This window comes from Lolium rigidum, chromosome 7 (assembly GCF_022539505.1).
Source record: "Lolium rigidum isolate FL_2022 chromosome 7, APGP_CSIRO_Lrig_0.1, whole genome shotgun sequence".
Classification (NCBI taxonomy): domain Eukaryota; kingdom Viridiplantae; phylum Streptophyta; class Magnoliopsida; order Poales; family Poaceae; genus Lolium; species Lolium rigidum.
The window spans coordinates 169,538,708-169,566,622 of NC_061514.1; positions in this window are offsets into that span (position 1 = coordinate 169,538,708).

A 27,915-nucleotide genomic window follows, 5' to 3' on the forward strand; every position below is an offset into this window, starting at 1 on the left:
CAAATTCTTGATTTCTATCAACTCCAGCCTCACCATCTCCCCGGCAATGCCGTTTTTTACCTTTCTTGCTATGCTACATTCATGGAGGCCTACATCGGCATCCGCCCCTCTCGCGAGACTTTCGCTCGCTTCTTCTCTCTCCGGATAAACTCCGTCCAGGGCAAGGTCATTCCTAAGCCCAAACCCCCCGTACAATGCGGGTCTTGCATCATCGGCTCCCGCCAAGGGAGCCCCTTTTTTAAATTCTCCGGCCTTGAGTCCTGCCGGTTATGGCAATCGACTTTCTTCTACGTGAAGAACGACGGCGCCGCGGACCTTATCAACTTGCCGCCCTTCAACCCGGCGCCGCCCAGGAAGGCCAACTGGAGCTTCTTTCCCGGTACGAATCATATCGAGACGAACCGGGTGGTACGCTTCATGGAGAAGTTGATGAAGGAGACCAACATCTGCTCCGATGACATCATTCGCACTTTCATCTCACGCCGGGTGCTTCCTCTTAAGCGCCGGGCTCACAAAATGAGTGAGATGTATGGCCCCGGCGATCCCACCAAGATCACCGGCCTCCCTCTCAGCAAAGGGGACATAGTCCTCAAGGCTAAACAAATCTGTCAAACCGACATGCCGGATGACTGGGAGTGGGGCTTCCAGCCTCTCAGCTCCACCAACCCTCCAACCGACGAAGTAAGAGATTGTGCCACCCGGGCCGTTCTACCGGTAACTTTTACGTTGTGGCTAACTGATTTTTTCCCTTTGTTCTCAGGCCAAGGACCGCTTCCCCCGCATCGAATCGGATCGATGAGGGCCCTGCCGGAAGCGTCCTTTGAACAAGGTCGACCCGGATCCTTTCATCCATTGGATGGACCTGAAGATGGGCCGCGTCCATACGTCGCGCCCCGACAACCTCTCGGCCGAAGCTCCCGGCGGTTCCGGTGACGATCTCACTGTTCTGGAGGTAGCTTTCTATTTCGATCTCTTATGCATTGTCGATATTTTCCCTTTGTAGATGTTCCCTCAGCTGGCCCCAACCCACAGGTTCACGAGCGCGTGGTTCCTCTGCAGGCCGAGGTTGGCCAGGAGTTCCTGGAGAAGCTCGCTCCCCAGGGCAAGAAGAACAAGGCCCCGACACCCGATGCCGGCCCTAGCCAAGCTCCTCCCGCCAAACGCTCCCGGACGGAAGTCATTGGAGGGAAGGAGGTGAGCAAGAGGCGCTACAAGGGGAAGACGATGCCTGTCGCTTCCGGGTAAGTTTTTGTCTTTCTGTTTGCTTTGTTTTTCAAACTTTTTCTTCTTGCTCTGTTTCTGATCTTTTCTCTCTTTCTTGCTCAGCCCTGCGCTTAAGCTCTCCAAGAGCGCCAGCGGCACGAAGCCGGAGACTCCCGCGGGAACCGCCAGGACCCCGACTCCTCCTCCTCACTCAAGCCCGGTACCATCCGGTCACGTACCCCTCTCGCCTCCCCTTTGGGAGGCACCTCAAGTGCGGGGCGCGCGGCCCCTACACCTCCTGATCACCGCGCGGAGGAGGACCTCATCCCCCTCCAGAAAGACAAGATACCGGCGCCAGCAACACCGGCGCCGACGAAGAAGCTGCCGGGCGGGCGGAACCTCTGGTTCCTCTCGCCCCGAAGAAGAAAAAGAAGAAGAACTCGAACTCTTCCCCCTCTAAGCCCGTGCCGGATACTTCCGCACCGGCAAGCTCTACACCACCGCCAGAAGCTCCTATCCTCGAGCCAACTGGGGCCACTCCAACGCCGCCACCCGAGACCCTCAAGATCACGAAGTTCCTCAAGCCGGGGGCTTCCAGGGGAAAGGCTACGGCTGCCGGCACTTCAGCTGCCGACCCGCAGCCTCTGGTGTTGTACGTCAGCCCCGCCGCTGCTGCGGCCGGAGAAAAACCTTCCGGCGTCTTGGGCCGGATCGTTGAGCTGAAGCGTGAAGGCCGCGACCTGGGGCACCTTCTCCCCTATGCTCAGAAGTGGAACGCTACGGATATATCCGCAGCTACACGCGGCCTGGGGAAGGACCGGCTCCCGGCGCCGGACCCCTCTGGCCCTCGGTGCACGGAGGAGCACTTCATGCGGCTACAGCGCACAGTGAAGGAGCTGGATAACGCGTGGCACGATGCCATCAACAATGTGTTGGTAAGTTTTACCAAACTCTTTGCAATTTTTCAATTTCTGCCGGTTTCTTTCTTTCCGGATCTTGTCTATCTCCCCAGTCCCCGAGTTTTGTGTTGAGAGCATAGCTCTTAGCACGGAACTTAAGTAGAGAACTTCAAAAAACTTGCATCGCCAGTCCCCGAGCTTCGGGTTAAGAGCATAGGTCTTAGCGCGAAGCTTAGGTAACAACTCAAAAAACCGGCATAGCTAGTCCCCGAGTTTCGGGTTAAGAGCGCAGGTCTTAGCGCGAAACTCAGGTAAAAACCCAAAAAACCGGCATAGACAGTCCCCGAGTTTCGGGTTAAGAGCGCAGGTCTTAGTGCGAAACTTAGGTAGAAGCAGGGAGAAACCGGCTTCTTTTTTTCTAACAATTTTTCTTGAACAGAGCACGGCCGACGCCCGGAGGCACCTCTTCGAGGAGCTTCTCTGGGAGCACCGGGACCTCGCTGAAGCGCACAGCAAGTGCCAAGGTAAGCTTCTTTTTCTCTCTCTGGCATCTTCTTACCGGAAGGTTTTCTTTCTTAGTACTTACGAATCTTTTTGTACAATAGCTATCCCGGAAGCTTCCATTGAAGCCCTCAAGACCCAGATCGCCGCACTTCAAGGTACCACTCTTTCTTTTCCGGTTAACTTGCTTCTTCTTCATTCCACCAGCTGAAATTTTGTTAACACTTTCTTTCCGGACTCTAGGTGAAAAGGAGCAGATCATCCGGGAGCACCGCAAGGCTCTGGACGCCCAGAAGGTTTACTCCAAGGGGCTGAAGGAACAGGTGATCCAGCTTGGGCTCAAGCATAATGAGGCGATGAAGGCCGCCCAAGCCGCCGTTGAGGCCAAGCTCAACGAAGCCCTGGAGGATGCCAACAACTCCACAGTTGTGTTGCGGGCTGAGCTTGAGGAGGGAGCCAAGCCGCGAAAAGCAGCCGAGGATCAAGCCGCGCGCTTGGAGGGGGAGCAGAAGGAGTATGACCAATTGGTCATGCAAACTGATGCACTTGCCCTAAGTAAGTTGTCTTTCTTCTTTTCCGGTTTTGCTTATAAGCTTATGCTTTCCGGTAACATATTCCTTATCTTTTCTTTCTTTGCCTCGCAGGGCTCTTCCCGGATTCAGCTCTTTGCGCAGAAGAAGGTGGCCGAGCGCCGGATCCAGCAGGAGTACAAGAACGTGGACGCACCGTGGGATCCTTATGATCACCTGGTTGCCCTCTCTGCGCGGGTCTCCCACATGCGTGCGGTGGACCGGAACCTCGCGGATCTGCCCGATGTGCAGATCCACCTCTTCAAGGTGCTCTGGCCTGGGGAGGAGGTGCCGGCGAACCTCACGCTAACTTCTGAGTGCTTGAAGGGTGCCGGCCGGCGAATCCGGGAGTGGAAGTGCTCTGCGGCCCGTGCCGGAGTGGATGCGGCGCTACGCGTCGCCTGCTCCTGGTACAAAGACCTGAACCTGGATGCACTCCTTGGCGTGCGCGAAAACGCTCCAACTGACATGGATCCGGTCCTCACCGCGAAGCGGCAGGATCGGGCCTACCGGATCGCGGAGTACGCCCAGGTCCGCACCTTCATCCCCCCTCCTCCCGACGTCCGCGACTACCTCAGTGACGAAGAGGAAGAAGAGGACGAGGAAGATGAAGATGCCGGTGCCGGTGAGCAGCCTCCGGAAGCTCCAGAAGCTGGTGCTGTGCCTCCCGAAGCTCCTTCTGCCTAAGTATCTGCTGCAATATGTTTGTCTGTTCCTGATGCTTGACAAAACAATGCCCGTTAAATTCTACCCCGGTATGCCGGGGTTTATGATGTAACATAAAACTTAGCTGCTCTTTTGGCTATGGTGTAACAATTTATGCCGGTATGTTATACCGGTAGCTTATTAAGTTGTGTTTGCTCTAATGTCTTAGCATTTTGCTTATCGTTCTGATTTTATCTTGCACTGCAAAGATTCCGAAATTGTTTCCGCATCCAATCCGATGCACACTTGGCTCTTTTGCTTTGGCTCTGCCTACCTTCTCTGGGCGTTTTGGCGTATGAGCACAAAGTTCTTTTACCAAGCAAGAACTTTTTTGAACTTAGAAATAACTCGAAATTTTTGCAAAAAACCGGTACAACCGGGGTTAGTTAAACTTTTCCGGATTGTTCTTTCCCGCTCTCTCTCTTCGCAGTTCATGTGCTTAGTCCCTACCGTTTTATCTTGCTTGCCATGAAGCCGGATTGCGGACAGCAGCAGAGTCGAAGACTCCGGTAGGTTCTAGCACACTACTAAACCGGAAAGAAAAAACGTTCCATAAGCAACCGGTAAACTGAAAAAATAAACATATTACATGCAACTTTAGTGGGGGTAGTCCCCGAGATTCATTCGAGGTCCCGACATCTTTTATTCATAGCAAATAAGGTACAAAAAGGAACTTCTTACACCACAACTTCAAGAGTAGAAAGGACGCAACAGAGCTACGTTCCACGGACGCTTGGTCTCCTCTCCGGACCTGTCCGCCTTTCCTTTTTTTCCATTCCTGCGCATCGTTCAGGTAATAGGCATCATTGTGGAGAGCTTTGCTCACAATGAAGGGTCCTTCCCATGGGGGTGAGAGCTTATGCCGGCCTTCAGTGCGCTGCACTAGGCGTAGGACCAGATCTCCTTCCCGGAACACCCTCGGGTTAACCTTCCGGCTATGATAGCGTCTGAGGTTTTGCTGGTAAATGGCTGTTCTTGCCAACGCCAGCTCTCTTGCTTCTTCTAGCAAGTCCACATCATCTTCTCGGGCCTCTTTTACCTCCTCTTCGGTATAGAGCTGCACCCTTGGTGAGTAATGGAGAATGTCGGTTGGTATGACCGCTTCTGCTCCGTAAACCATAAAGAATGGAGTGTATCCGGTAGACCGGTTTGGAGTTGTTCTTATGCTCCACAACACTGATGGTAGATCATCGAGCCAACACCCCGGTGACTTTTCCACCGCCTCGATGAGCCTTGGTTTGATACCGGAAAGTACCAAAGCATTTGTTCTTTCCACCTGGCCATTGCCTTGTGGGTGTGCCACTGAGCACAAATCCAACCGGATATTGTTATCCTCACAAAATCTTTTAAACTCACCTTGAGCAAAGTTTGTTCCATTGTCAGTGATAATGCTATGTGGGTAGCCATACCGTAAGAGAACATCTTTTAAGAACTTCACCGCTGTGCTCCCATCACACTTTGCAATGGGTTTTACCTCTAGCCATTTGGTGAATTTGTCCACCATAACCAATATGTGGGTCATGTTTCCCCTTGCAGTTTTGAATGGGCCAACCATGTCAAGGCACCAAACAGCAAACGGCCAAGTTAGCGGTATGGTTTTTAAACCGGATGCTGGGGTATGATTTTGCTTGGCGTACCTCTGGCAGCCGTTGCATTTTCTTACCAAATCCTCGGCATTTTCCAAAGCAGTGGGCCAATAGAACCCATGCCGGAACACTTTTGCCACCAGCGCCCTTGACGAAGCGTGGTGCCCACATTCCCCTTGGTGAATCTCCGCAAGCATTTATTTTCCTTCTTCCGGTTCCACACACCTTTGAAGGACACCGGTAACACTTCTCTTGTACACCTCGCCATTGATGATGGTGTATGCTTTGGACCTCCTTTGGATCCTTCTGGACTCACTTTCGTCAACCGGCAAGGTGCCGTTGATCAGGAATTCCTTAATAGGTTTAACCCAAGACGGTGCTTCTCGAACTAGGAACACCGGTACATCTATCTCCATGCTATCCACCAACATCGCTCCCGCCGGTATGGACGCAGCAGTCCCCGAGCTTACCGGAACAGTCCCCGAGTTTGCCGGAACAGTCCACGGGTTACCTTCATCGATATCCATTGGTACAACATGTGACTCCGGTACGAAGATGGATACCGACTCCGGACTTGGTTTGATCGATGGTACTCTTAAGTGCGCCAAGGCTATTCCGGGAGGAATTTCTTGCCTGGATGAGTCCAGCTTGGACAAAGCATCCGCGGCCTCATTTTCCACTCGTGGCACATGGTGAAACTCACAGCCTTCAAAGAAGCCGGCAATCTTTTGCACATGAAACCGGTATGAAGCCATGTTGGCATCTTTTGCGTCCCAATCTCCGGAACACTGTTGTACCACAAGATCTGAATCTCCGTAGCAAATGATCCGGTGTGCACCGATTTCTTTTGCGACTTTAAGCCCATGGATCAAAGCCTCGTACTCAGCGACATTGTTTGATGCCCTGAAGTGCACTTGCAAAACATACCGGAGATGATCTCCCTTGGGTGAGGTAAGCACCACACCGGCACCTAGACCCTCTTTGAGTTTGGATCCGTCAAAGTGCATCTTCCAGTACTCTATTCTTTGATCTGGGGGCTTGTATTGCATTTCCGCCCAATCAACCAAAAAATCAGCCAAAGCTTGTGATTTTATGGCATCTCTTCTTTCGTACACCGGTACATATGGTGATATCTGGATTGCCCATTTTGCAATCCTACCGCTAGCATCTTTGTTGCACATGATATCGGAGATGGGTGCTTCACTCACTACCTTCATGGGGTGCTCTTCAAAGTAGTGCTTAAGCTTTGTGGCGGCCATGAACACGCCATAGGTCATTTTTTGGAAGTGCGGGTAGTTTTGTTTTGAGAGGGAGAGCACCTCGCTCAGGTAGTATACCGGCCTCTAGACGGTTTTTCCTTCCTCTTCTCTTTCTACCACTACCACAACACTTACAACCCGGTTAGTTGCTGCTATGTACAACAACATGGGCTCTCTTTCCAAAGGCGAAGCCAGTATTGGTGCAGTGGCTAGCATCGTTTTTAGCTCTTTAAACGTTGCGTCTGCCTGAGGGGTCCAGACGAACATATCGGATTTTTTCATGAGAGCATAGAGTGGCAAGGCCTTTTCTCCCAACCTTCTTATGAACCGACTTAGCGATGCCAAGCTTCCGGTAAACTTTTGCACGTCCTTAAGATCTCGCGGTATTGTCATTCTTTCGATTGCCCAGATTTTTACCGGATTAACCTCAATGCCCCGGCTTGATACGAGAAAGCCAAGCAGCTTGCCGGCGGGAACGCCGAAGGTGCATTTTGCCGGGTTGAGTTTCATCCGGAATTTTCTTAAGTTGTCAAATGATTGCCGGAGATCGTCGATTAAGGTTTCTTTTGTCTTAGTTTTTACCACGACATCGTCCACATAGACTTGCACATTTTTTCCGATTTGATCAAACAAGCATTTTTGCATACAGCACTGGTACGTTGCACCAGCGTTGCGCAAACCGAAAGGCATAGTGACATAGCAATAAGCCCCGTGCGGGGTAATGAACGCAGTTTTTATTTGATCTTCCTTTTTCAAGGGGATTTGGTGGAAACCGGAATAGGCATCCAGGAAGGACAACAACTCACACCCAGCATTGGAATCAATCACTTGATCGATCCGTGGTAAGGGGAAAGGGTCTTTTGGGCAAGCTTTGTTCAAGTTGGTGTAGTCGATGCACATGCGCCACACCTTTGGAGCTTTTGCTTCGAGGTTCTCTTCTTTCTTCTTCTCGACCAGCACCGGATTGGCTAGCCACTCAGTATGCAGTACTTCCACGATGAAACCGGCTACCAACAACTTTGTCACTTCTTCTCCAATGATTTTCCTCCTATCCTCAGCAAACCGGCGTAAAGGTTGACGCACCGGCTTCGCATCTTTCCGGACATTCAAAGAGTGCTCAGCCAGCTCCCTCGGAACACCTACCAAGTCATCAGTAGACCAGGCAAAGATATTCCGATTCTCACGGAGGAAGCTGACGAGCGCGCTTTCCTATGCCTCACTGAGGCCGGCACCGATACGAACTATACGCTCAGGTAAGCCGGGTCCAGCACGATGTCCTTTGTTTCTTTTGTCGGCTTGAACGCTGGTGCGCCCAAGTTAGCACTCATTGCCGCTAAGCTCAACTGTGAGGACTGAGCCAGCGCAACCGCAGTTTGCATCCTCCTCTTTTCCTCTGCAATCACCAGCGATTCTGCCAGGTTTGATCCGGCGGAAGAAGTTTCCAGCGAAATCTTGTAGTTTCCTACCACAGTTAAGGGTCCACGAGGTGCCGGCATCTTCATCTTGAGATAGGCCGTGTGAGTCGAGGCCATGAAAGCTGCCAATGCCGGTCTCCCCAACAAAGCATGGTAAGGACTATCTAAGTCCACCACCTCAAACTCAAGGTTTTCAACCCGGCAATTGTCACGTCCTCCAAACGACACATCCACCCGGACTTTTCCCACTGGCGCGCAGGACAAGCCCGGAACGATTCCATGGAATGTTGTACGCGTTGGCTGAAGCATGTTTTCTGTGATGCCCAGCGTATGCATGGTGTGCCGGTACATTATGTTTATGCTGCTCCCATTGTCTATCAGCACTTTGCTGAACTTGACTCGAGTCGTTGGCCCTTGCATGATTGAGTCCAGGACAAGAGCATAACCACCCGGATTAGGCATTATCTTGGGGTGATCCTTGAACGACCAGGAGATCTCTTGATCTGACCACATCATGTATTTCGGTATTGCCGGCATCACCGTGTTCACCTCCATGGAACAGCGATGTAGGCTTTGCCTGTCTGTTGCCTCAGTGACGAATACAACATAGCACACATCCGGATCCGCGTAAACGTTCCGGCCTAAAGGTGCCGGTGGAGGCGGTTGGCCATTGCCTTCTCCCACCTGATGGACTTGCTGGTACTGCTGCCTGTTTGGCTGAGGCTGTACCGGTAGAGCATTTGCTCCGGTAAGCGGTGGTGGTGGTGGTAGTTGGTGCTGATGCAGCATATCTTGAGATGGTGGTAGCATTGTGGAACACCCTTGTGCCTGCGCATCTTTTACTGCTCCCTTGAGCATCAAGTACTTGGTCCAAGAACAATCCTTCGTCAAATGATTTGACGGGTGAGCCGGATTCGGTGTGTGCCACCGGCAAGGTTGATCCATGGCGGCTTCCATGGTATATTTTACCGGTTCCTGCCAATTCTTTTTCTGGCCCCAGGGTTTCTTTTCTACCCATTGTTTCTTTGGACCCGCCCATGGCTGCGATCCGGTTCTTTGCCTCTGACTGCCGCTGGCCTCAGAGTTTTCTTGCACAGCAGCAACTTGCTGCGGACCGTACCTTCGATCTGGGAAATCTTCCCTTCTTTTGTTGTTCCGGTTATCCCGGTGTTTCTCTTGGCGCTGCTGAGGCGGGTTTGATTTTTCCGGCTCAGCTTGCACCGCCGGTTGCAATGGGTCTCCCAATGCATAGTTATCCGCCACACGTATCATCTCCGCCAGAGTTACCGGCATGTTCCGTTGTAGCTTTTGCCACAACGGCGAACCTCTTCGGCATCCATTGCAAAACCAAGCTATGGCTTGCGCGTCTATCAACCCTTCATAGGAGTTTCTTGTGGAGTTCCACCGGGCCAGGTAGTCCCGGTCTGTTTCCTGCGGGCGCTGCATGCACAAAGCGAGCTGCTGAGGCCGGTTGGGCCTCCGGTATGTGCTGCTGAAGTTACTCACAAAAGCTTCCTCAAAGTCCAACCAACCGTTTATGCTTCCCGCCGGCAAGTTGTTCAGCCAGAGTCGTGCCGGTCCCACCAGGAATGATGGTACAATTCTAACGGCCCAACGTCGGTTTCCTCCTCCAGCTACGGTTCCTCCGCCACCAACGACGTATACCGCGGTCACGTAATCCGCGAGCTAGTCTTCCAGCTTAGTGGTGCCATCGTATGTTTTTGTGTCACAGGGCAACTGGAAGTTGCGAACTGGTGGTTCCTCTTTCATGATCCTTGGGCCAAAGCATTTTGGACCCGGAGGACCTTCTGCCTCGATCATTTCTGACAGATACACTCTGTCCAGACGGTGCCTCGCATCCCGTTCTGGCAGGTATCTTTCTCCTAGGCGCTCTCCCAATGGGTTCCGGCGTGCTGTGAGTCTTGTTGAATCAGCTTCATCATAACGTTCCGGTACCGCGGCCCTTGCCTGCCGGTACCTTGGGGGAAGTGTTTCCTCCTCCTCGTACGCTGCCCTTGCAGCTCGATAATTTTGCCCGGTTTTATATCTACCGGCATGATTGTTTCCGGCATAGCCTCCTCTGGCGTAGCCTCGGTCTGCCCCTTGGCTTTTTCTACCGACATCGTGTTGCCCGGCTTGTTGTTTTCCGGCAAGAACTGGATCATACACAGTCATCTGCTGCACATTCATTTCTTTTTCTTTTCTTCTGTCCGGATGGGGGGACGATGCCTGCCCATGGGACTTGCTTCCGGCATTCTTTGTTGAACGCTCGGATTTTGAGGCCGCAGCCTTGTTCAGCTTAGCTAGCTGCTCAGCATTCTGCTGCTCGATAGTTTCTAGCAGCTCTCTAACACGCTCTTGCTGTTTTGCCAAAGCATCTCCGGAAAGCGACTCACACAGCTCTACTGCAGCCTTAGCAGCTTTTATGGTTTTATCCGGGCTACTATACTTAGGTTTCTCTACGATGCTTACAGATGCAGAGGTACTCTTGCCGGCTAGAATCTCTTTACGCAAATCCTGATCTAGATTGCGAGCCTTAAGCCGGTTCTCCGGTATCCTAGCAGCATGTGCGCTAACAGAAGCAAAGTCATGGGCAGCGTTGTACTCACGTAGGGTTAGGTTCAGCTCGCGCTGCGCCCGGACGATGTCGGCACCGTTCGCGAGCAGCTTCTGGCGTTGTGCCTCCAGCTCCGCCTGAGCCGCTGCCGGATCGATGTTCTGCGCGATGGGCGTCGCCAGCACGTTCATCGCCGCTTGGAGTGGTGTTTCCGGTGGTGCGGAAGATGTTCCCGCAGCGCCTGTGTCGCGCTCCAGCGGTGGCTTAGCCGCACGGGTCGATGCCGCGCGACCAGCACCTTCATCCGCAGCTTCCTTGCCCGCGCCGATGGTGCCGGTCATCATCACCTCCACGCTACCGGCAGCGCGGCCAGCACAGAGCCACCTTGGCGGATCCGGCGCCACCAGCACCGGCGAGAGGCGCTGGCGCACAGGGACAGTGCCGAAGTAGACGCGGTGGCTGCCGAACTTGATGACGCGTCCGTTCTTGGGGAAGATGCCGCCGTTGGCGAAGCACTCCGTGTTGTCGTTGATGAAGTCCATGGAGTAGAGGCGTTGAACGAGCGCAGACACCGTCCGCTCGCCGGCGACCTCAAGTATGCCCGCCCGAATGTGAACTCCAGGAAGCGCCACTTCATGCCCCACGGTGGGCGCCAACTGTCGTCGTGGGGAACAGACAGATGCCATGGGATGGCTTAAGTTGGGGCCGAATGGGCGCAAGAGGATTCGGGGGAGGGTTTTTGATTAGATTGGATGAACTTCCGGATGCTTTCCTCAAGAACTTAGCCAAAGGCAAAGGTAGAGGAAGAAACACACAAGGAAGAACTCTGCTCTAGATCTTTCTCATCATTGATTTCAACAGGATACAAGTTTGTGCATACAAGGTTCTCCCTAGGTCGATCGTATCTCATCCCCTCGCATACGGGTGTGCCCCCTCTCCTTATATAGGGGAGAGGGTGGCTTACAGGGGAAGAAACCCTAATGGCATCTTTGATTAGACAAACTACTTTACAAAGTTACTTTAATCATAGATGACACCGGCGTCTTCTTTAATCAGGGAGGCTGACTTCCTCCGGCTTCTTTCTGCGTCACCCTCCTCTTTATCGTCATGGCTTCGTTTAAAGCTACTTTGCTTAGCTCATCTTTGTCCTCTAGCTCTGGAGAGAATCTTTGACCAGTCCTACCGACGTGCTACAATGCACTTATTACCGGTAGCCCGGTGTCTTCTTTACCCGGTTCCGGTATACCCCTCTTGGGGATACCGGCTTAGCTTTACTTAGCCAAACTCTTACTTTGTGCTCCGGTATCAATATTAAACCGGTATCTTGATGGCTCAAACCATCCGGTTTGGCATGCCTTTGGCATACCGGGGGTCATCCCCCCAACAATCCATCGCCGTATTGGCCGTAGCACGGAGTGTGTTTGGGCTCAGCATCTTTTTGACGGCGGCGGTGGCGACCTCCTCAGGATTTTCCTCCTCAGCCGTTTCTTGAGAATCGAACAGCTTCTTGGAGCACACATATTTCGAGGCCGGCGCATCCTCATGGACAACTTGTGAAGACGTAGGAATATCCCATTGGAAGTTCTCACGTTCGTATTCCTCGTCCTCTGGTGCCGCTGGCTGTTGTGGTGGGGCGCTGACCTGTGGCGCCACTGGCCGTTGTGGTGGGGCGATGACCACCGGCGCCACTGGCTGTCATGGAGGGACGCTGACCTGTGGCGCCGCAAGGTGCTTGTATTTGCTTGCCGTCGACCCCAAGTAGGTGTTGATCCGAATTAGGGTCTTCGGCCATAGCAGTACCCAACCCTTCAGTGAGGCCAGATTCAACGGGCTATCGTCATCGGCACCATGCGGTTGATTAGGAGGAAACAAATCCTCATAGCCCGGTAACGCCCGATCCACTTCAACCCGGTAAACGTCATCCTCCATATCTCGTGTGTGCCACTTCTTATCCAGGGGCCGAAGGATGGACCCCCTCGTGACGTCTTTGAGTTCGTCGTTTACTCTCATCAGGAAGGTGCATGGCGTTGAGAGCGCCTGCGAGAACATGTGTATGGCGTTAGAGAGAGGGAAAGGATGATGAAACTAATATATTAACTTGATGTACACATTAGTTAATTACCGTGAGGGCGTTGAGCTCGGCTAATGTCGATGGGCCGGCACATGCGGCGGCGGGCGTGCAAGTGACAGAGGGGCTGCTACCCGGCATGGACGGTGAATCCCTGATACGTCCCAAACGTATCTATAATTTCTTATGTTCCATGCTACTTTTATGATGATACTCAGATGTTTTATAAACATTATATGTCATTATTATGCATTTTCCGGCACTAACCTATTGACGAGATGCTGAAGAGCCTGTTTTCTGCTGTTTTTGGTTTCAGAAATCCTACAAAGGAAATATTCTCGGAATTGGACGAAATCAACGCCCAGGGTCCTATTTTTCCACGAAGCTTCCAGAAGACCGAGGGAGAAACGAAGTGGGGCCACGGGGCGCCGCCACACTAGGGCGGCGCAGCCTAGAGGGGGCCCACGCGGCCCTAGCGTGTGGGGCCCCCGTGACTCCTCCGACTCCGCCCTTCCGCCTACTTAAAGCCTTCGTCGCGAATACCCCAGTACCGAGAGCCACGATACGGAAAACCTTCCAGAGACGCCGCCGCCGCCAATCCCATCTCGGGGGATTCAGGAGATCGCCTTCGGCACCCTGCCGGAGAGGGGAATCATCTCCCGGAGGGCTCTTCATCGCCATGATCGCCTCCGGATCGATGTGTGAGTAGTTCACCCCTGGACTATGGGTCCATAGCAGTAGCTAGATGGTTGTCTTCTCCTCATTGTGCCATCATGTTAGATCTTGTGAGCTGCCTATCATGATCAGGATCATCTATTTGTAATCCTACATGTTGTGTTTGTTGGGATCCGATGAATATTGAATACTATGTCAAGTTGATTATCAATCTATCATATATGTTGTTTATGTTCTTGCATGCTCTCCGTTGCTAGTAGAGGCTCTGGCCAAGTTGATACTACCTCTGTTTCAAGGAATAAGGCGCACGCGCATCCCAAGACGAACTTTGACCATAAAATTTGAGCAACAAAATCTTGATTATATTATATGTAATTAGTATCGTTGGATTCGTATTGAAAAGCACTTTTTAATGATATTAATTTCATATAAACAATCTTTATCTATTTGAAGCAATTCTTGGTCAAACAAAAAGCTCGTAAAATGAGGGCGCCTTATTCCTTGAAACGGAGGTAGTACTTGTGACTCCAAGAGGGAGTATTTATGCTCGATAGTGGGTTCATGCCTCCATTGAATCTGGGACAGTGACAGAAAGTTCTAAGGTTGTGGATGTGCTGTTGCCACTAGGGATAAAACATCGATGCTTTGTCTAAGGATATTTGTGTTGATTACATTACGCACCATACTTAATGCAATTGTCTCGTTGTTTGCAACTTAATACTGGAAGGGGTTCGGATGATAACTCTGAAGGTGGACTTTTTAGGCATAGATGCATGCTTGGATAGCGGTCTATGTACTTTGTCGTAATGCCCTGGTTAAATCTCATAGTACTCATCATGATATATGTATGTGCATTGTTATGCCTTCTCTATTTGTCAATTGCCCAACTGTAATTTGTTCACCCAACATCTGTTTATCTTAAGGGAGAGACACCACTAGTGAACTGTGGACCCCGGTCCAATTCTTTACATCTGAAATACAATCTACTGCAATTGTTCTTTACTGTTCTTCGCAAACAATCATCATCTTCCGCACAATACGTTTAATCCTTTGTTTACAGCAAGCTGGTGAGATTGACAACCTCACTGTTACGTTGGGGCAAAGTACTTTGATTGTGTTGTGCAGGTTCCACGTTGGTGCCGGAAGCCCTGGTGTTGCGCCGCACTACACTCCGCCACCAACAACCTTCACGTGCTTCCTTGACTCCTACTGGTTCGATAACCTTGGTTTCTTACTGAGGGAAAACTTGCTGCTGTACGCATGATACGTCTCCGACGTATCGATAATTTCTTATGTTCCATGCCACATTATTGATGATATCTACATGTTATATGCACATTTTATGTCATATTTATGCGTTTTCTGGAACTAACCTATTGACGAGATGCCGAAAGGCCAGTTGCTGTTTTCTGCTGTTTTTGGTTTCAGAAATCCTAGTAACGAAATATATTTTCGGAATTGGACGAAATCAACGCCCAGGTTCCTATTTTGCCCGGAAGCATCCAGAACACACGAGAACCGCCAGAGAGGGGGCACAGGCCCACCAGACCATAGGCCGGCGCGGCCTGGGGGTGGCCCGCGCCCCCCTATGGTGTCGCCACCTCGTTGACCCTCCGACGCCGCCTCTTCGCCTATAAGAAGCCCCTCGACCTAAAACCTCGAGACGGAAAAGCCACGGTACGAGAAACCTTCCAGAGCCGCCACCATCGCGAAGCCAAGATCTGGGGGACAGGAGTCTCTGTTCCGGCACGCCGCCGGGACGGGGAAGTGCCCCCGGAAGGCTCCTCCATCGACACCACCGCCATCTTCATCAACGCTGTTGTCTCCCATGAGGAGGGAGTAGTTCTCCATCGAGGCTCGGGGCTGTACCGGTAGCTATGTGGTTCATCTCTCTCCTATGTGCTTCAATACAATAATCTCATGAGCTGCCTTACATGATTGAGATTCATATGATGATGCTTGTAATCTAGATGTCATTATGCTAGTCAAGTGGGTTTTACTTATGTGATCTCCAGGAGACTCCTTGTCCCACGTGTGTAAAGGTGACGAGTGTGTGCACCGTGTGGGTCTCTTAGGCTATATTTCACAGAATACTTATTCACTGTTATGAATGGCGTAGTGAAGTGCTTATTTATATCTCTTTATGATTGCAATGTGTTTTGTATCACAATTTATCTATGTGCTACTCTAGTGATGTTATTAAAGTAGTTTTATTCCTCCCGCACGGTGTAATGGTGACGAGTGTGTGCATCCGTGTTAGTACTTGGCGTAGGCTATGATTGTGATCTCTTGTAGATTATGAAGTTAACTATTTCTATGATGGTATTGATGTGATCTATTCCTCCTACATAGTGTGAAGGTGACAGGTGTGCATGCTGTGTTAGTACTTGGTTTAGTCGTGTTGATCTTTCATGCACTCTAAGGTTATTTAAATATGAACATTGAATTGTGGAGCTTGTTAACTCCGGCATTGAGGGTTCGTGTAATCCTATGCAATGTGTTCATCATCCAACAAGAGAGTGTAGAGTATGCATTTATCTATTATGTTATGTGATCAATGTTGAGAGTGTCCACTAGTGAAAGTGTAATCCCTAGGCCTTGTTCCTAAATATCTGCTATCGCTGCTTGTTTACTTGTTTCTATCGCGTTACTACTGCTTATTCTATCGTCCCGGGCAAAGCACTTTTCACGGTGCCGTTGCCACTTGCTCATACTTATTTATACCACCTGTATTTCACTATCTCTTCGCCGAACTAGTGCACCTATTAGGTGTGTTGGGGACACAAGAGACCTCTTGCTTTGTGGTTGCGGGGTTGCATGAGAGGGATATCTTTGACCTCTTCCTCCCCGAGTTCGATAAACCTTGGGTGATCCACTTAAGGGAAACTTGCTCGCTGTTCTACAAACCTCTGCTCTTGGAGGCCCAACGCTGTCTACAAGAATAGAAGCTCCCGTAGACATCAAGCTATTTTCACGGCGCCGTTGCCGGGGAGGAAAGGTAAAAGGTACTCACACTCCGGATCTCGGCTACTAAGCTATTTTCGCCGTTGTAAGTACTCGAAGCTATTTCCTTTAGATCCTGCAATTGCATCTTTTTGTTTCTTGTTTACACTAGTTTGGCATAATGGACGACAATGAGCTTCTTATTCTATTTCCTGATTTAAGACATGGATGGTTTGATGCGAAAATTAAAAAACCTATGGAATCATATTTGCATGCTGGTAGTAATATTAGTATGAACGCTTTGAACACCATTGTTGATAATGATATAGAAAGTTCTAAGCTTGGGGAAGCTAGTTTTCATGATCTTTTTAGTCCCCCAAGCATTGAGGAGAATTTTTTCTTTGATGATACTTTGCCTCCTATTTATGATGATTATAATGATAGTGGTCTTTTGGTGCCACCTACTATGGAGAGTAAATTTTATTATGATTATACTATGCCTCCTACACTTGATGAGAATAATAATGATAGCTACTTTGTTGAATTTGCTCCCACTATTACTAATAAAATTGTTATGCTTATGTTGGGAGTAGTACTAATTTTATGCATGAGACTCATGATAAGAATGCTTTATGTGATAGTTATATTGTTGAGTTTGCTCATGATGCTACTGAAAGTTATTATGAGAGAGGAAAATATGGTTGTAGAAATTTTCATGTTACTAAAATGCCTCTCTATGTGCTGAAATTTTTGAAGCTACACTTGTTTTATCTTCCTATGCTTGTTACTTTGCTCTTCATAAACTTGTTTATTTACAAGATTCCTATGCATAGGAAGCATGTTAGGCTTAAATGTGTTTTGAATTTGCCTCTTGATGCTCTCTTTTGCTTCGAATACTATTTCCTGCGAGTGCATCATTAAAACTGCTGAGCCCATCTTAATGGCTATAAAGAAAGAACTTCTTGGGAGATAACCCATGTGTTATTTTGCTACAGTACTTTGTTTTATATTTGTGTCTTGGAAGTTGTTTACTACTGTAGCAACCTCTCCTTATCTTATTTTATTGCATTGTTGTGCCAAGTAAAGTCTTTGATAGAAAGGTTGATACTAGATTTGGATTGCTGCGCAGTAACAGATTTCTTTGCTGTCACGAATTTCGACCTGCCTCCCTGTAGCTAGCTCAGAAAATTAAGCCAATTTACGTGCGTGATCCTCAGATATGTACGCAACTTTCATTCAATTTGGGAATTTTCATTTGAGCAAGTCTGGTGCCTCAATAAAATCCATCTTTACGGACTGTTCTGTTTTGACAGATTCTGCCTTTTATTTCGCATTGCCTCTTTTGCTATGTTGGATGAATTTCTTTGATCCATTAATGTCCGAGTAGCTTTATGCAATGTCCAGAAGTGTTAAGAATGATTGTGTCACCTCTGAACATGTTAATTTTTATTGTCCACTAACCCTCTAATGAGTTGTTTCGAGTTTGGTGTGGAGGAAGTTTTCAAGGGTCAAGAGAGGAGGATGATATACTACGATCAAGAAGAGTGAAAAGTCTAAGCTTGGGGATGCCCCGGTGGTTCATCCCTGCATATTTCAAGAAGACTCAAGCATCTAAGCTTGGGGATGCCCAAGGCATCTCCTTCTTCATCGACAAATTATCAGGTTCCTTCTCTTGAAACTATATTTTTATTCGGTCACATCTTATGTACTTTGCTTGGAGCGTCGGTTTGTTTTTGTTTTTTGTTTTGTTTGAATAAAATGGATCCTAGCATTCACTGTATGGGAGAGAGACACGCTCCTCTGTATCATATGGACAAGTATGTCCTTAGGCTTTACTCATAGTATTCATGGCGAAGTTTCTTCTTCGTTAAATTGTTATATGGTTGGAATTGGAAAATGCTACATGTAGTAATTCTAAAATGTCTTGAATAATTTGATACTTGGCAATTGTTGTGCTCATGTTTAAGCTCTTGCATCATATACTTTGCACCCATTAATGAAGAAACACTTAGAGCTTGCTAATTTGGTTTGCATATTTGGTTTCTCTAGAGTCTAGATAATATCTAGTATTGAGTTTTGAACAACAAGGAAGACGGTGTAGAGTCTTATAATGTTTACAATATGTCTTTTATGTGAGTTTTGCTGCACCGTTCATCCTTGTGTTTGTTTCAAATAACCTTGCTAGCCTAAACCTTGTATCGAGAGGGAATACTTCTCATGCATCCAAAATCCTTGAGCCAACCACTATGCCATTTGTGTCCACCATACCTACCTACTACATGGTATTTCTCCACCATTCCAAAGTAAATTGCTTGAAGTGCTACCTTTAAATTTCTATCCTCTACCTTTACAATATATAGCTCATGGGACAAATAGCTTAAAACTATTGTGGTATTGAATATGTACTTATGCATTTTATTTCTTATAAGTTGCTTGTTGTGCGATAACCATGTTCCTGGGGACGCCATCAACTACTCTTTGTTGAAAATCATGTGAGTTGCTATGCATGTTCGTCTTGTCTGAAGTAAGGGCGATCTACCACCTTAATGGTTGGAGCATGCATATTGTTAGAGAAGAACATTGGGCCGCTAACTAAAGCCATGAATCATGGTGGAAGTTTCAGTTTTGGACATATATCCTCAATCTCATATGAGAACACTAATTGTTGCCACATGCTTATGCATTAAAGAGGAGTCCATTATCTGTTGTCCATGTTGTCCCGGTATGGATGTCTAAGTTGAGAATAATCAAAAGCGAGAAATCCAAAATGCGAGCTTTCTCCTTAGACCTTTGTACGAGCGGCATGGAGGTACCCCTTTGTGACACTTGGTTAAAACATGTGTATTGCGATGATCCGGTAGTCCAAGCTAATTAGGACAAGGTGCGGGCACTATTAGTATACTATGCATGAGGCTTGCAACTTGTAAGATATAATTTACATGATAAATGTGCTTTATTACTACCGTTGACAAAATTGTTTCATGTTTTCAAAATAAAAGCTCTAGCACAAATATAGCAATCGATGCTTTCCTCTTTGAAAGACCTTTCTTTTACTTTTATGTTAAGTCAGTTCACCTATTTCTCTCCACCTCAAGAAGCAAACACTTGTGTGAATTGTGCATTGATTCCTACATACTTGCATATTGCACTTGTTATATTACTCTATGTTGACAATCATCCATGAGATATATATGTTGAAGTTGAAAGCAACCGCTGAAACTTATATCTTCCTTTGTGTTGCTTCAATACCTTTACTAAGAATTTATTGCTTTATGAGTTAACTCTTATGCAAGACTTATTGATGCTTGTCTTTAAGTACTATTCATGAAAAGTCTTTGCTTTATGATTCAGTTGTTTACTCATGTCATTACCATTGTTTTGATCGCTGCATTCATTACATATGTTTACAATAGTATGATCAAGGTTATGATGGCATGTCACTCCAGAAATTATCTTTGTTATCGTTTACCTGCTCGGGACGAGCAGAAACTAAGCTTGGGGATGCTGATACGTCTCCGACGTATCGATAATTTCTTATGTTCCATGCCACATTATTGATGATATCTACATGTTATATGCACATTTTATGTCATATTTATGCGTTTTCGGGAACTAACCTATTGACGAGATGCCGAAAGGCCGCTTGCTTGTTTTCTCGCTGTTTTTGGTTTCGTAAATCCTAGTAACGAAATATTCTCGGAATTGGACGAAATCAACGCCCAGGTTCCTATTTTGCCCGGAAGCATCCAGAACACACGAGAACCGCCAGAGAGGGGGCACAGGCCCACCAGACCATAGGCCGGCGCGGCCTGGGGGTGGCCCGCGCCCCCCTATATATGGTGTCGCCACCTCGTTGACCCTCCGACGCCGCCTCTTCGCCTATAAGAAGCCCCTCGACCTAAAACCTCGAGACGGAAAAGCCACGGTACGAGAAACCTTCCAGAGCCGCCGCCATCGCGAAGCCAAGATCTGGGGGACAGGAGTCTCCGTTCCGGCACGCCGCCGGGACGGGGAAGTGCCCCCGGAAGGCTCCTCCATCGACACCACCGCCATCTTCATCAACGCTGTTGTCTCCCATGAGGAGGGAGTAGTTCTCCATCGAGGCTCGGGGCTGTACCGGTAGCTATGTGGTTCATCTCTCTCCTATGTGCTTCAATACAATAATCTCATGAGCTGCCTTACATGATTGAGATTCATATGATGATGCTTGTAATCTAGATGTCATTATGCTAGTCAAGTGGGTTTTACTTATGTGATCTCCGGAGACTCCTTGTCCCACGTGTGTAAAGGTGACAGGTGTGTGCACCGTGTGGGTCTCTTAGGCTATATTTCACAGAATACTTATTCACCGTTATGAATGGCGTAGTGAAGTGCTTATTTATATCTCTTTATGATTGCAATGTGTTTTGTATCACAATTTATCTATGTGCTACTCTAGTGATGTTATTAAAGTAGTTTTATTCCTCCCGCACGGTGTAATGGTGACAGTGTGTGCATCCGTGTTAGTACTTGGCGTAGGCTATGATTGTGATCTCTTGTAGATTATGAAGTTAACTATTGCTATGATGGTATTGATGTGATCTATTCCTCCTACATAGTGTGAAGGTGACAAGTGTGCATGCTGTGTTAGTACTTGGTTTAGTCGTGTTGATCTTTCATGCACTCTAAGGTTATTTAAATATGAACATTGAATTGTGGAGCTTGTTAACTCCGGCATTGAGGGTTCGTGTAATCCTATGCAATGTGTTCATCATCCAACAAGAGAGTGTAGAGTATGCATTTATCTATTCTGTTATGTGATCAATGTTGAGAGTGTCCACTAGTGAAAGTGTAATCCCTAGGCCTTGTTCCTAAATACCGCTATCGCTGCTTGTTTACTGTTTTACTGCGTTACTACTGCTGCGTTACTACTGCTTGTTTACTGTCCTGGGCAAAGCACTTTTCTGGTGCCGTTGCCACTGCTCATACTTATTTATACCACATGTATTTCACTATCTCTTCGCCGAACTAGTGCACCTATTAGGTGTGTTGGGGACACAAGAGACCTCTTGCTTTGTGGTTGCAGGGTTGCATGAGAGGGATATCTTTGACCTCTTCCTCCCTGAGTTCGATAAACCTTGGGTGATCCACTTAAGGGAAACTTGCTGCTGTTCTACAAACCTCTGCTCTTGGAGGCCCAACACTGTCTACAAGAATAGAAGCTCCCGTAGACATCAACGCATCACACCTTCCTCTTGGGGTTCCCAACGGACGTGTGGTTACACGCTATCAATCCCTAGCACCAGCGACATTGCCGGCGGCCAGAAGAGTCTCCATTATAACATTGTCATTGCCGGCGGACGGCGGCGCCATCGAGTTGCTGCCGTCGAAGCTAACCACTTGCATTTTCGGGGGGGGGGCTTGTTTGCCACCCTCGTACCACGCATGTAGAACGTTGAAATCTGCTTGGATTGAAGCGGCGACTTCAGCTTTGACTTCAGGTACGAGTGTAGCTTTGAGTTGCGGTACCAGTTGCGGTACCAAACCAGCTTGGACTTGGGCTAGGATTGACTCCCTCATTTCCTCCGCCTCCCGCTACTTCCTCTCATTCCGCGCATTTTATCGGCCGCAGACGACAAGCCGTAGTGACCATGCTTGTAGCCTGTACCGGCGCCAGCCACACGGCCTCTATGCGGCCTTCTCGTAGGTGAATGATCATTAACGATGTTTAGCGCCCGTACGAGAGGCTTGTCCCAGGCTACTGTGATGACCCGGCATACCACTGCATGGTGTAGTATGCAAGTCTGATATAACACCAATGAAACACCGTTCCACTCGTATTATATCGCTCAGAGTGGTACAACAGAAACATATGCGGGTCCAAGGCATGTCTATAGAATTACAACACAGACTCTTTACAAAAGATCCACACAACCTCCTACTTTACAATGAGGTAAAACTGCAAATAAACTCCAGAAGAACGACTCGTGATCTAATCTTATCACGGACTCTAATCTATTATATTATTAAAGTACAAGACAAACGATGGTGTAGATTAAACATGACAAATTGAATGGATTAGATTTAATAATTGCCAAAGTACACGTCGTGACTATCCCTACCCACGGGAAAAAATAGGAGATGTACACAGCCAGGCGTATTAAAAAACTGAATAGATATCGTAGACCCAGATATACACGACCAGCCGGATCATTCGTTTAAAAAAAGCTGAACGATATCACGCACCTGCTACCCAGAAAAAAAATACGGAGATATACACGACCAGGCCGGATCGTTTTAAAAAAACTGGATAGATATCCACGCACCCGCACGTACTGTAGAAGATCTATTCAAGGTAACCATACTTCAGATCTTCTGTATAAAATAACCGGCCAATCCTGCAGCTCCCGTCCGCGGCCGCAGGAGGACGAGCAGCACGCACGCGAGGATCGGGAAAATGGCGATGGCCAGGTTGGCCTTCAGGTTCCTCTTCTGCAGTATCCCAGCACACCACACACCTACACCTTTGCTGGTCGGCCTGACATACGGCATCGGTACAGCTAAGTTGCAAGATCAATTCTTCCATAAATTTTCGAGGTTCGGTCACACAACCAGTTGGTCGATGTCGCAAAATCGACTCATCTATGAATTGTCGACGTTCAGACGGCCGCCAGCCGGCAAATTGGAGGCACGGCATGAGCAAGCCCAATACAAGCTCAAGACGGAAGGATGCCAAATAGATATCAAATAAAAAAAGATAAAAGGCACAACAGCAACGCCCATTGATTATTGGGTAATATCTGCAAGCATTACTATGTGTGTGTGGTTAGATGTTAATCCCATCCCTACATGTCCTGACAACTTCTGATGCATAGTTCTGAGGACAACAAGATTCAGACTAAGCAGCAACCTTCGTATGGTTCCAATGACAAATGAAAAGAGCTGATTTATTCTGGAGCAACATGCAAAGCCTCGGTCACTCACGTACAGTTCACTATCGAAACTGAATCTTCTCGCGCACTTCAATGTCCCCTGTGATTTGAAACAAGAGGAAGACAATAATAGCGTCTCGACTAATTAGTAGATGCAACCAGGTACAAGCTCACTTCTATATAGCCTAAATGTAGTGCTTGAAAGATATATAGATGTGGTTTAAATTCGATATCAGATATGACATGCATCTGTGCGATCATTTCGTTGTGAACCATACATATTGTATTGCATAGGCCGATGTGTTGGACTTTTGCTAAACACAGATTAAGAATCAATTTCATTATACAAAAATGAAACTTACGAAAGGGTGGTGGATAAAATAGAAAAGAAGTCTACAAAGCATGGAGACAATCATAAGAGGTCATGCAAGTCATAATCCATCTTTAAGGGGTAGGGTTAGTTCTATGGATGATGTGTGCAAAAACTATTTAAACATAGCAACAGATATATTCAGATACCTATCATCATGCTCTCATTCATGTTCCTATGATTCCAAATAATGTTCCAGCGATGAATGATGATGGATATACTATATTATTAAAGCACAAGTTTAATGTAGTATGTGGCCAGCCATATTGCGCAACCGAAAATGCAACACCCTTGGTGGAACGATACACATCAAGGATCGAGAGAGGACCAAAAGAAAAAAAAATATGACACTCTATTATTTTGCAGCACGCGCACACATGTTAATGATCTCATTAACCTAAGTGTTATGTTCCCACTATTGTAGTTAACGGCAATCTAATACCTTAAGCGTAATACTCTTTTTTAATAAACATGTTGTGATTAGGATGGTTTTTTATAATCCTTATTGAAAGTATATTTGAATTTTAAACAAATGCTAATGGAGCAACAAATAAAATTAAAGAAAAGTCAGATAAGAAATTAATGAACTATGTATATATGACCAATAACAAACAAAATAAGTTATACTGAATAAGATATAGAGAAAATCTAGCCGCGCGAATGCGCGGGTCACCCAGCTAGTTATAGAGTATTTGACTAGCTAAAGAGGTTATGACTAGGTTCTAGCTAAATAGGAGCTAGGTTTAGGAAGCTAGTTCCCTTCTACTACTTAATCTAGGTTTTCTCCATGGTAGTTGTGGTGTTTGACTCTTTCGGCAGGTTCCTGTCCCCTTGAAGTATTTGTATACTCCTCGGTCTTCGAGTTGCACGGTAGATCCTCCTTCGATGCCTCCATATCTAAGCAGGGGATTTAAGAGTGGGATGAGTACGAGCGTACTCAACAAGTTCATTATAGGAAAGAGGTGTTTAATGCACTAGCTACGGCATTAGACCAGAAAGTCTAATACCAATGCAAGTTTTCATAACCATTTCTTCAAAAGGTTGCTTTTATTTAGAAGAACTATGTCCGTCAGCCTTCACCGGTTTACTAGAACTTCATGGAGCTCCTTTCCGGCCGCGTTCGCAGTTCCATATCCCGGAACAGGGAGTGACAGGTCACGGTTCTTTACACTCTGCGAGAGGTGTGTTGCTTTACCGATAAGAGATCTTAACCTTGGTGCCAACCGTGTGTACATTCCTGTCCACACTTCCTATGGTGTGAGGCCCGGTATAAGGTCTAGCCAATCATGTTCCTCCGCTACCTCGAACACCCACCCGTTGTTGCATGCCCCGACCACGGGTCCACGCCGGTCCCATTATTCCCGTAATTTCGGGGTGGACCCCGACCACGACGACAGATGCTTGGGCTCTACCATACACTCCTACGCCGGTAGCCGCAACCCATCATAGACCGCATTACCGTGGGGAATTAGAATGGGATCCCCACCCTCCGGTTGTTCCGCAAGACACAACTGCTACGGCAAGCAATGCTTTACCGTGGGGAATTAGAATGGGATCCCCACCCTCCGGTTGTTCCGCCGGATACAAGTCGCTACGGTAAGCGCATCCGTTGATGAACGAGAGGTGGAAACACTTTTGACTACTCCGTCCCACTCCGGATCTTATGGTTAACACGGGTATTATGGCACAAGAATCACTGGCGACATTTGTTGTTTAATCCTAGATGGATATAAACCCGTGCAATGGAACCTCCACCATATCAACACAATCCATGGTTCCATTGCCCACCACATAGTCATATTCATAGTTATGAAAGTAGTGGTTTTGATTTTTATGCAATAGTGATAACCATAATACTTTGCAAGTAATTTGATAGAAATACTCAAATGACATGAGCAAGTGATGAACTTGCCTTTCTTGACTTGCAAGATTATGCAGACAAGGTCTTCGATACGCAATAACTCCAAATTCTGAAATAACATCATCGTCCGGTAAGGACGATGTTTAAAAGATTGGCAAGGATGCAATAATGCATAAGTATGAGATGCAATCGCTCTAAACGTGACCTAACCCCGATGATTTAGGATTAGTGAGTGGTAATGATTAATTCAGGGTGTGTTGCACTTTTAGAGTGATTCACAAACAAGGTTCTTATTCAGGTTTGTGTTGCTTTAGAATCATAAGCAAGTGGTATAATGTAAAGTAACAGTCATACACCAAAGATTAGTAGTAGTATAGTAAGTAAAGAGCAGTTGTCAGTTTTAATACTATATGGCATGGTTAATGATTACTTGTTATATTCTTCAAAAGAATAACTTTGGAAGAACATGTTCTTTAATAAAGAATAAGTATGACAATATGGTTGTGGAGTTCTCTGGTTTACGATGGTTTCCAAATTAGCTTCTTGAGTAGGTATTAGGTGGATCTTAACAAGGTTGGAAGCACAATAGCTAGAGATTATAAGATTTATGTGAAACATATCATAAGCAATTTATTATACATAGGTGCTATCAAGGTTGGTATACCTTGCTGATGATAGCTGGCTAGGGTTTATAAATCTGGTTAGGTATAGTTGATGATTATTCTATATTTTATTCAAAAGAATAACTTTTGAAGAACATACTTCTTAACTAATAAGAAGTATCTCAATTAGAGTTGGGTTGTCTAGGGTTTACTATTGGATCCACTAACTAAGCAATGGTTGGCTCCTAAATAGGATAGCTTCTAAGTATCTCACATTGATAGGGTTTAGTGGACTATGGTTATGTAATGATAAATAGTGGGCATAGATGCTATTGGAGCTCATCATAATGGTGTGATGCTAATTAGAGTTAATTAAGGATGATATCCTTGTGATAGGGACTAGGTTTGACTAAGATGAACACATGGGATGCTAATTAGTAGTGATAGGGTTCCCATATTTTATGTGGATTTGGAACAAGCATTTAGTTGCTAGATATGAATTTATGGTTACTAATGAGGTAACATGATCATATGTTCTAACCTAGGGTTTAGGTTAGAACCATTTAGGTTTCAAATTGATCAATGGAGCTAGGGGTCCTAATTGATTTAAGGTTTGTGGTTTCACATGAAATGATAGGGTTATAATATCATTCAATATGGAATTAGGGTTTTCTAATTACCATATAGGTCTATGATTAATAACTTCAATTTAAAGTTGAAGTTATAAGTAACTTGTAAATTAATAATATTGAATTTGGCATTTTATTCTTTTTAAACAATTAATAATTAGGGTAATTATTAATTAGGGTTTAAATCCTTCTATTAAGGATTTGTCGAATTTACACATAAGGAAAATTAGTTTTAATGTTTTCTTTATTTAGTTAATGGTTTTTATTTGATTTGGAAAGTTTTTCTAATAATTGAATTTTAATTGCATTTAGAATTAAAATAAAAGGTTTAATTAACAAGTATTAAATAATTGAATTTTTATTAAAAATAAAAATTTCATATTATATTTTTATTGAATAGATTTTACTTTTCTAAGAATTTTGATATCTTAATTATATTTTTCTGAGTTATAATGAATTTTCTAAATTCATTCAAAGTTTCAGCAATTATTGAATTTGAAATAAAACAAAGGAAATGCTAAATCTACCCGGGCTAACCTACTCGCAGAGGTCGATCGGTTGGGCTGTGGCCACGTTGGCTGCCACGGTGGCTGCGACGTGGCAACCATGGCCACCACCGGTGGCCAGTCATGGACGGCGCCGGCGCTGGAGGGCTTCCGCGAGCATGTGCATATGCGCGTTGGAGAGAGGACAACGAGGGAATTCTAGTGGTAGTCGCGCCGCCATCAGATGGTCGCCGGAGCTTGGCCGGCGGCGGAATCGAGCGGCAGAACTCACGGGTTAACCGACGCGGTGGAGCTACGGCGGTGAATCGAGCAAAGCGAGAGCGCCATGAGCATCAGCGACTCACCAGGAGTACGCAGGGCTTGACGGGCGTGACCTATGGTGGTCCGAATCGACGGCGGCGATGATGGCCGGCACCAGGGAAGACGAGTTCGTCGGAGACGATTCCGAGTGCGGCGACTCAATTCCTCTTGCAGGATGAACAAGTCGAGGACGGCGATCCCGATGGTGGTCACGGCGAGGCTCGGGGTGGTCTCTGTCGACGGCGACGGCCAGAGTCCGTGGGGCTAGGGTTTCGACATGGAGAGAAATTGAGCAGAGAGGGGAGGAACTCGGTTCAGTGTTCGTCGCTGGGCTTTATACGGCGTTGGAGAGCGCC